At 46.3% G+C, this 9,368-nt stretch overlaps 1 pseudogene; it reads left to right on the plus strand.

The window, feature by feature from the left end:
• Positions 1 to 13: 13 nt before the first annotated feature.
• On the plus strand, positions 14 to 7,365 carry LOC129675687 (PDZ and LIM domain protein 7-like; annotated as a pseudogene).
• Positions 7,366 to 9,368: the final 2,003 nt, after the last annotated feature.

Raw genomic sequence — 9,368 nt, forward strand, 5'->3', positions numbered from 1 at the left:
TTTTTTTATATTAATTATAATTTATTCATTTTGTATCCCAGCTGTAGCCACCTCCCTCATTCCCTCCCAATCTCACCCTCCCTCCCTCATCATCTCCCATGATCCCAATGGATAGGGGAGGTCCTCTTCCCCTTCCACCTGTCCCTAGCCTATCAGGTCTCATCAGGACTGGCTGTTTTGCCTTCCTCTGTGGCCTGGTAAGGCTGCTCCCATCTTGGGGAGGTAATCAAAGAGCCAGCCACTGAGTTTAAAGTAGTATATTCTAAGAAATAGTACATTTCCGTTTCCTTGAGCTGGATAGCGTGTATAGACTGTTGGGCATGGTGGTGCATGCCTGTAATCCCAGCACTCAGGCAGGTCTACAAAGGGAGTCTAGGACAGCTAAAGCTACACAGAGAAAGCCCATCTTGAAAAACAAAAACTCTTACCAGATAAGTCTAGGTTTATAAAATTGACAAACCTAGGACAAATTGAGTCAACATACCTGAATCCTATTTTTTAAGATACAGTTCTGAATTTAGGTTGAGCCTCTTAATCTATGCTACCAGTGTATGGCAAGCGGGGAGGCAGATCTGTTTGTTAATGAAACACCTGCTATGAGCCAAGTGATCTTAAGCATTGCTTAAACATCCTGCTAAGTTCAGTCTTAGTTATTTTTCTGCTGGGAAGAGGCATGTCCAGCGAAGCATTTAATTGGGGCCTTGCTTACAGAGGGTGAGACCGTGACCAGCGCGGCGGCAGGTGGGCTGGAGCAGTAGCAGAGCTCACAGTCATGAGGTGAAAGTAGCAGAGTTGACAGCCATGGGGTGGGGACACCAAGAGGTGGAGAAAGGCTGTGTGAGTGTGACCTGACTAAAACCTGCTTTTCTGACTCGTGAAGTTGGGTGAGACAGGGTTTCTTAATAGCCCCGCTGTGCTAGTCCTGGAACTCACTCAACACCAGGCTGGCCTCAAACTCAGAGACCCACCTGCCCCTGCCTCCTGAGTGCCACGCTGCCAGGCTGTGCTTGCTTGCTTGCTTTTTTATGGTTTAGTCTTTTTAACTTGTGTACATTGGTGTTTCGACTATATGTATGTAAGGGTGTCACATCCCCCGGAACAGGAGTTAGACTGTTGTGAGCTGCCAGGTGGGTGCTGGGAATTGAACCGTGGTCCTCTGGAAGAGCAGCCAGTTGACTGCGCTTAACCACTGAGCCACCTCACCAGCCCCGATTTGTTTGTTCTTTGTGTGCATTGCTGTTTCTTCCTCGGGAGAAGGAAAGCAGCCGGTGCTCTTAACTGTCCAGCCGCCCTTTGCTTTCTAAGCTATCTTGATGGTCTGCTGCCTCCTTGATCCGCCAGAAGAGTTGTTTTCTGCTTCCTGCAAAAGGCTGATCTGGAAGCTGAATCTGCCTGTATGTGTATGTTTGATGTGCCGAAATGGTCTGAACCAGATCTCTTATCCCGGGGCATAGGAAGCCCCCAGGACCCTCCTTCGCCTCCCAGAACTGGGATTGCAGCTGTGGAGGCTGGGCTCTGAACGCCGCTCCTCACCTGTGTGACACTACCAGCTGAGACAGAATCCCAGTTTTGTTTTTTAATGCTGATCTTCAAAATGTATTATAAATTTTCATGATGGTACAGACCTGCATTCCCAGGTTTTGGGAGGTGGAGGCAGGAGTATCATAATTCAGGACCACCTGAAGTTTATGAAATCCTGTGTCTGCAAGCAAAGAAACAAAAAATGAGTCTGCAGTTGGACAGCCTCAAAAACTGGAAGCAGTGCAATGGAGAGCTAAGGTTCTCCAGGAGCCTGGGGTGTTAGCGGGTACAGCAAAAAGTGCCTGGCAGTAGGTTTGTTTGTTTGTTTGTTTGTTTGTTTCTGTGTGATTTTCAGTGAACTGGAACTAGAAAGGGAAACTGCCAAGTTGGATCAAAGATGGTCCTTTATGGAATGACTCAGAGGGTCCTGTTGGACAGTTTCTCAAGCTCATTGTGGCATTTGCTTACTCATTGTTGGTAGCTCCCTACGTGCTGGGTGAAGGCTACTTATTGTAGTATATTGAGACAAACCTACTCAGTGTAGAAAGCACTTAAACTAGAGTTGCACGTTTGTCTCCATGTCTGAAGAGGGGGAAGTTACCCAGTCTTGGAATGTCTGTACTTACGTAGCTTACCTGCGCTTCGCTTACCTGCGCTTCACTTCAGGTGTGGTGTTGTGCAGCAAGGAAAGATGGGCTTATGTGTGTGTTTATGCCTCAGTCTCAAACAATGGTTGAGAAGGTTGAGCAGCAGGTCCCTGGTGGATTAGAAAAGGAACTGAGCGATTGTGCTGCTGTTGTTTGGTAACAAGTGTGTTCTTGGTCCTGAGCTACTTTGACAAAGTCACTGTTGATTGTTCCAGCCACTAAACGTCCCTGCTGGCTTTCCTATGACAAATGGCAAATCCCTTATAATCATCCCAGTGCTGCTGAGCTTTAACACCAAGTTGCAAAATTCAGCTTCATTTAGATCTGATTTACCTGGCATCAGGCTCTCAAACCTGGCAAGGGGCACAGGCTGTAACCTCCACATTCACTAACAAAACTTTTTCCATAGATTGGAAGAAGGCTGAGACACTGAGCACTGTAGCTGAACTGCCTACAGGACCTGCTGTGTCCACAGGCTCCACGCCGATTTCTTGTGCATTACGATGTGAATGCCCACCAGGTGGGGCTAGCCCAAGAAACAGTGAGAAAGACAGGGACTGACCCAGTTGATTCCAGCACTTTGGAAGGCAGTGGCAGGTAGAGGCCAGCTTGGGCTACAGAGTGAGTGCAGGACAGCCGGGGCAAGATAGAGGAACCTTGTCTCCAAAAATTCTAAATAAATAAAACAAACAAATAAAAAAAGCAGATAGAAAATGAAGCACACACACACAAATCATTAAGAGAAAACTTAGACGCCTCATTTCAGATAAAGTCACTGAAGGGCTGTTAGTTTCCCTGCATGTCAGTTGTCTGGAATAGAAAAACACATTGCTGTATCTTCGTGTTCCCCCAGAACTGCCTCTGGACGAACATCTGCCCAGAGAGATGCAATCTGTGGATAACTGACTACTGTTCTAAACTTCGTACCTGTCAGTGTAGTTCTAAAATTTATTTACTCATAGCCAAGGGCATTCAGAAGGCAGAGGCAGATGGATCTCTGTGAGTGTAGGCCAGCCTGGTCTACAGAGAAAGAAAGTTCCTGTTCTGCTAGGACGACACAGAAACCCGGTCTGCTGTCTGTCTGTCTGTCCATCTATCATCTATCGTGTGTGTATCCCAGGGATTGACCTCAGGTTGTTGGTCCAGCTTGTAACTTCCTTGAGATCTGAGCTCCTCTTCTGGTCTCTGTGGGCACCCTCACTTAACATGTACACCCTGAGAGAGACACAGACACATAAACACAAAGTAAATCTTTTTTAAAAAAGAGTAATTGGAAGCACACCACTCTGATTGTGGATTGCACTAGGAAAGCCGAACTGGACATAGTCTAGTCTATTACCAGGTTCTCCAGGCCACTGTAATACCTATACTTTTTTTAGCATAGGCTGGACTGAAACTATGTAGTTAGGCATAATCTTGAATGTGTGACCCTCCTGTTTCTGCCTCTCAGATTACAGGCATGTTCTACCAAAGCTTGACCAATGCCTTGTCACCTTAAAGAATATTTGGTGTGTCTGTGTGGTTACACATGTGGAGGTCAGAAAAGTGCCTGGAGTCAGGTTTGTTTTTTGGGGGGCTGTGTTTTTTGAGAGGGTTTCTCTGGGTAACCCTGGCTTAGGGTCCATATGTTGCCCCTGTGTTGGTCCTCAGATCCAGAGGCGTGGGGCCTGCTGTGGAGGGAGAGAAAGGCTGTATTCTGAAATAGGCCTTGGCTAATGTGTAGCCTCAGGAACTGGAGGCCAAAGGGAACTGATTTTAATGGGGAAACAGTGCCATTTACTTAGAGCATTCTTTGGTGTTACATCATTGATGCTCTGCCCAGGAGTCCAGGAGGTGGCGCTAATGCACTGTAAGGTTATGTCTTACAAGTATTGATTGTATGAATGACCCGAGGAAACTTTGCTCTGCTGTAGCAAATAGTAAAAGAAGGAAGTAGCTTTGCAGAAGTGCATATATTAGGGCTGTGCTTGGTGCATAGTTAGTGGGGAAGGATGAACAGGAAGACCATGAGTTGAAGACCTGCTTGGGCCACAGAGTGAGTTTAAGAACAGCCTGGGTAACTTAGTCATACCCTACTTTAAGCTTATAAAAAGAAGAGGAGGAAGAGATAGGTCAGAAAACCCACCATCACCCATGTCAAATGGGAGACCCAGAGGATATTCCATCCTCTCTGTCTCTGTCTCTCTCTCTCTCTCTCTCTCTCTCTCTCTCTCTCACACACACACACACGGAGAGAATAGCCTGGTGAGAAGGGGCCTAGTTTCAAGGGCAAGACTTGGGTGGGTGTAGTGATGGGAAATGGCTATGTTGCTCCTGGAATGCCAGAGACCTGTGGGAGCAGCATTGAGTAGGCTGAGTCAGCATCAGGAATAGCCAGAAGCTGTTGGCCATGGTCGTCAGGGTGGGCAGGAGCTCTAGAGCAGCCTGGTGAGCAGCTCAGTGAGTCCGAATGTCCTTCCAGTTGAGGTGGATTTGCTGTTTTTAGGAGGGCCTCATTGTGTGGCTCAGGCTGGCCTAGAACTCATCATTTAGGCAAAAGTGGCCTCAAGTTCCTCTTGCCTCAGTTTTTCTAGTGCTGGGACTACAGGTATATGCCAGCAAACCATTGATTTCTGCTCTTAGATGTCTGTCCCTAGGTCAAACTAAACCCATGCCAGCCAACCTTGAGGCCTCTTCTCATGCCACTTTTGGGCCAATGTTTTCAACCATATCTCAAAAACCTATTCCTGTGCTCAGATACTTTTACCAGTGCAATTAACTGAAGTGTGCTTGTCGCTTTAATACTAAGCACTTCCCTTACTTGCCTCTGCCTCACCCTTGACTTGTGACTTTTATTATACTGAAGCCAAGGGGTCTTATTCAAGAACTGAGACTCAGGATAAGACAGGAGATCATGTAATAACCATTTAATGGCTTCATTTCCCATCATATTTTGAATAAAAACTGAAGCCCCTTCTGTTGTCCTCAAGACCCTGAATGAGCTTGCCTTCCCTCTCCCTCTCTGTTCTTTTTTTTTTTTAATCACTTTTCCTCTGGCTTAAAGCTGTAGACACATGGGCCTTTTCTCTCTCTCTCTCTCTCTCTCTCTCTCTCTCTCTCTCTTTCTCTCTCTCTCTCTCACTCTCATTAAATACTCAACTCAGTATACCCATGAAGTGTTCTTACTGAGATATTCATCAAGCCTGTTTTATGTAAAAGAAGAAGGGTTACAAGAGAATCATAGTTTTTCTTCCTTTTGGTTTGAGCAACATGAAGTGGAATGTGATTATTGGAGGAAGAGGAGGAGTGTGAGAATTCTGCCACCAGGGTGATGCTTTTGATGCCCTTAACCTTATGTTGCATAAGCAATTAGATTTCATATTTATTGGCTTAATAATATATTTTTTTTTAGACAGGGTTTCACTGTGCAGCTCTGTCTGGCCTGGAACTCAAAGGTCCACCAGCCTCTGCCTCATGAATGCTTGGCTTAACCCAGCTTTTACTAGCTTAATTTCTATGGATCAGGGATCTGATTTTAGCAGGGTTTTGAGGCAGTAAGACTCAGCTGGGAAGTCCTGCTGCCTACTCACTTGGACTGTTAAGTGGGCAAGGCTTCATTTCTCATAGCCTGGTAGCTAAAGGCTTGACCCAGTTTAAGCCTTTCCTGAGAGCAATTCGCAAGCCTGGAGGGAGATGAGGTTATTAGCAATAGAAGGAGGGGAAAAGGAAGAAAGAAGGGTGGGTGGGAAGGAGAGGTGTAGGAAGTGGTATCAGATTGCAAGCTGGAGACCTAGGGAAACTATAGGTAGAGTTTCCTTGAGGACCAGGAAGTGCATGGCAGTGGGCAAAATTAACCCAACCATCCTAGGTCCAGCAGAGCAAATTTATTCTTTGTTCTGCCTGTGTTCTTAGTAATTCGGGTGATGCCCCCTTCATTAGTGAGGGTTCTTTCCTTCACGCGTCCATACATTCAAATGCTAATCTCTGGAAACTTCTTCACAGACACAGAGAAATGCAGTATTTTTACCAACTATCTGTGCATCTCTTAGCCGAGATAAAAAATTCACTGTCTACTATCACTTTTGTTACAGTCCATGTGTTATGAGGAAGTCATTAGGTTCTAGCTCACTCTCAGGAACATATCACAGATCTGAACAAGACTCAGGTCATTGGGAACCACACCTACCATAGGAAGCTGGGCCATTCAAAACACTGCATGGCAGAGCGCAGCAGCGGATACCAGCGCGGCTCTCGGAGGCCGCCGAGCAGTGGCCCAGCCGGGCACTCAGGAACAGACACCATGGATTCCTTCAAGGTAGTGCTGGAGGGGCCAGCCCCTTGGGGCTTCCGGCTACAACGGGGCAAGGACTTCAGTGTGCCCCTCTCCATCTCTCGGCTCACTCCTGGAGGCAAAGCTGCACAGACCGGTGTGGCTGTGGGCGACTGGGTACTGAGCATCGATGGGGAGAACGCAGGGAGCCTCACACACATTGAGGCCCAGAACAAGATCCGCGCTTGCGGCAAGTGCCTCAGCCTGGATCTCAGCAGGGCCCAGCCTGCTCAGAGCAGACCACAGAAGGCCCTGGCCCCTCCCGCCGACCCCCGAGGTACACTTTTGCACCAAGCGCCTCCCTCAACACGGCGGCCCGGCCCTTTGGGGCACCCCTACCTACTGACAGCATCCCGCAGCAGAATGGACAGTTGCTCAGCCCGCCAGTCCCCGATGCCAGCAAGCAGCGGCTGATGGAAAATACCGAAGAGTGACGGCCACGGCCGGGGACGGGCCAGTCCCACTCCTTCCGCATCCTTGCCCACCTCACGGGCACAGAGTTCATGCAAGACCCGGATGAGGAGTGCATGAAGAAGTCGAGGGAAAAGTATGTCCTGCAGCTACAGAGCCCACACTATACACGTCTCCGGGACTGGCACCACCAGCGTTCTGCCCACATGCTCAACGTGCAGCCATAGCTTGGCCCTTTCCAGCCTGCTGCCCTCTACTTTCCTTGCTCTGTCACACTCCCTTCCAGGGCATCCCACGGTGCCTCCAGCTCTTGCCTACCTCTCTCATGCCCCTGGCATGAACCTCCCGGCCTGGTCCTGGCAGCCCGCCTGGCACAAGGCCTGGCTTCGTCTGTCACTGCCTTCCTTCTTGGTCCTCTGGTACTCCAGTCTGCCAGGTCTGCCCTGCCTTGAGCATGAAAATAAACGTTCTCAGCTCTGAAAACAAAACAACTGCATGTCTTTGCTTAGTGTGTCTTTTCTATGTAAAGATTTCTCTTTATTTTTAAATTGTGTATGTCTGTGGAGGTCAAAGGTGTGTAACTCTGAAGCTAGAGTTACAGGCAGTTGGGAGCCACCCACTGTGGCTACTGGGAACCAAACTCTTCTTCTGGAAGAGCAGCAAGTGCTCTTCAAAGCATCTCTCCAGTGCCAGTTCACAGGAATCTGATTGTAGCTTGGCCATCTTATCTTACACTGTGATAATATTGTTTCCATTCATAACATCAACAGCTAAGATAACTTGTCTGAGGTTTATCAGTCTTTAGCCCAGGCCGCCCTGCTTCAGTATTTTTATCTCTTTCTTGTTGGTGCTGGGGCTGGAAAGCAGAACCTTGTACTAGGCAAATGCTGAGCTGAATTCCAACAATGTTATTTCTTTAAGATAGGGTCTTCCTTGCTCTGTAGCCTAAGACAGCCTTGAACTTGCCATCTTCCTGCCTCAGCCTCCAGAGTGCTGGGGTCACTGGGCCATACCACATCTGGCTGAGCATCTGTATTCTCAGTGGGTTGACTGGAATGTGAAGTAGAAGCTGGAAGTGGGATCCTTGGAGAGCAGTGGTTTGTCAAAGATAACTGGAAGAAGAAATTCCCTAGCCTTGAGAGGAGAATCTAAGTTAACCCTTAGGTAGTTCCTCTTTAGGTTTCCAATTCCCAGTGCCAAGGATAGTCACTTGTTCCTTCCTTATATTCCTTCTTTCTGTAAATACTAAGACAGGTATGGCAGTGTACACCAGCGCTTGAGAAGAGAGGCGGGAGGGTCAGTGGTCTGAGGTTAGCCGGAGCTAAGTGATAAGACTGCATCCCCACTCTCCCCCCTCAAAAAAAATTAAATATTTTACTCACTGCCAAACAGGTCCTGGGAGAGTACTATTCTGGAGACTGTAGCTCTCTAGCTATAAGGATGAAATAAAAATTGAAAAATTTGAACAACTTAGTGAAATCATCCACTTAACTGTCATTATTCAAACTTGAACTCCCTATTAAATGTACCACTGTGGAGTACTGTGACATTAGAGCATAAACAATTTGTAAATTGTTTACACATATTCTAACCCACCTTATTGCTTTGGCTTTCTGTATTATCTACTTAACATATGAAGTCAAATAATTTCACAGTATTTTGTTAAGTTCTTTTATACATTGCTGTTGCTTTTTCTGTAATCAAGTGATGTTTCACATTTTATTAAGGAAATCTTTTTCCATTTGGTTCACTAATAACTCATTATGATTTAATTTCAGAGATACTGGATTAAATACTATTCTACAAAATATATAATAACCGACTTCTCCAGCTGAACTGTAATCTAAAGTTTAACTACTTTTTCTTCATTTGTGAAATCTATAACAAGCCAAAGCTTGATAGTTCAGTTTAGCTAAGGAGGGTGTGCAGAATTTGGGTGTTTAGTGGTAAAAGGTCTGACCCAGAATCCAGAGAGGACATTATAGAAAAAAAAGAAAAGACAGATCACCTATGTTAACTAAGTCATAATTTAGAGTTGGAGAATCTAATTGAAAGGCAACTTTGTTTCTTGTTTAACAAAATACCTAAAGAACAATGTTGTTTCGAATTCAATATTTGTTAAATAATTGTGAAGAGAAAGAGGTTGTAAAAACCTCCCGATAAAGTGGGTGTGGTGACAAATAGCTGTGATTCTAACACTGGGGAGGCAGAGGCAGGAAGAGCCCCACAGGTTCAAGGTCACCCTTGTCTATACATACTGATTTCTAGGCTGGGCAGGGGTACATAGTGACACCCTGCCTTAAAAAACAAACCAAGGGCTAGAGAGACAGCTCAGAGGTTAAGAACACTCACTGTCCTTCCAAAGGTCTTGAGCTCAATTCCCAGCAGCACATGGTGGCTCATAACCATCTATAGTAAGATCTGGTGTGCAGGCAGAATGTTGTATAAATAATAAAACTTTAAAAACAAAACAAAAAAAA

This window comes from Psammomys obesus, unplaced genomic scaffold (assembly GCF_907164565.1).
Source record: "Psammomys obesus unplaced genomic scaffold, mPsaObe1.curated_primary_1811, whole genome shotgun sequence".
Lineage (NCBI taxonomy): Eukaryota > Metazoa > Chordata > Mammalia > Rodentia > Muridae > Psammomys > Psammomys obesus.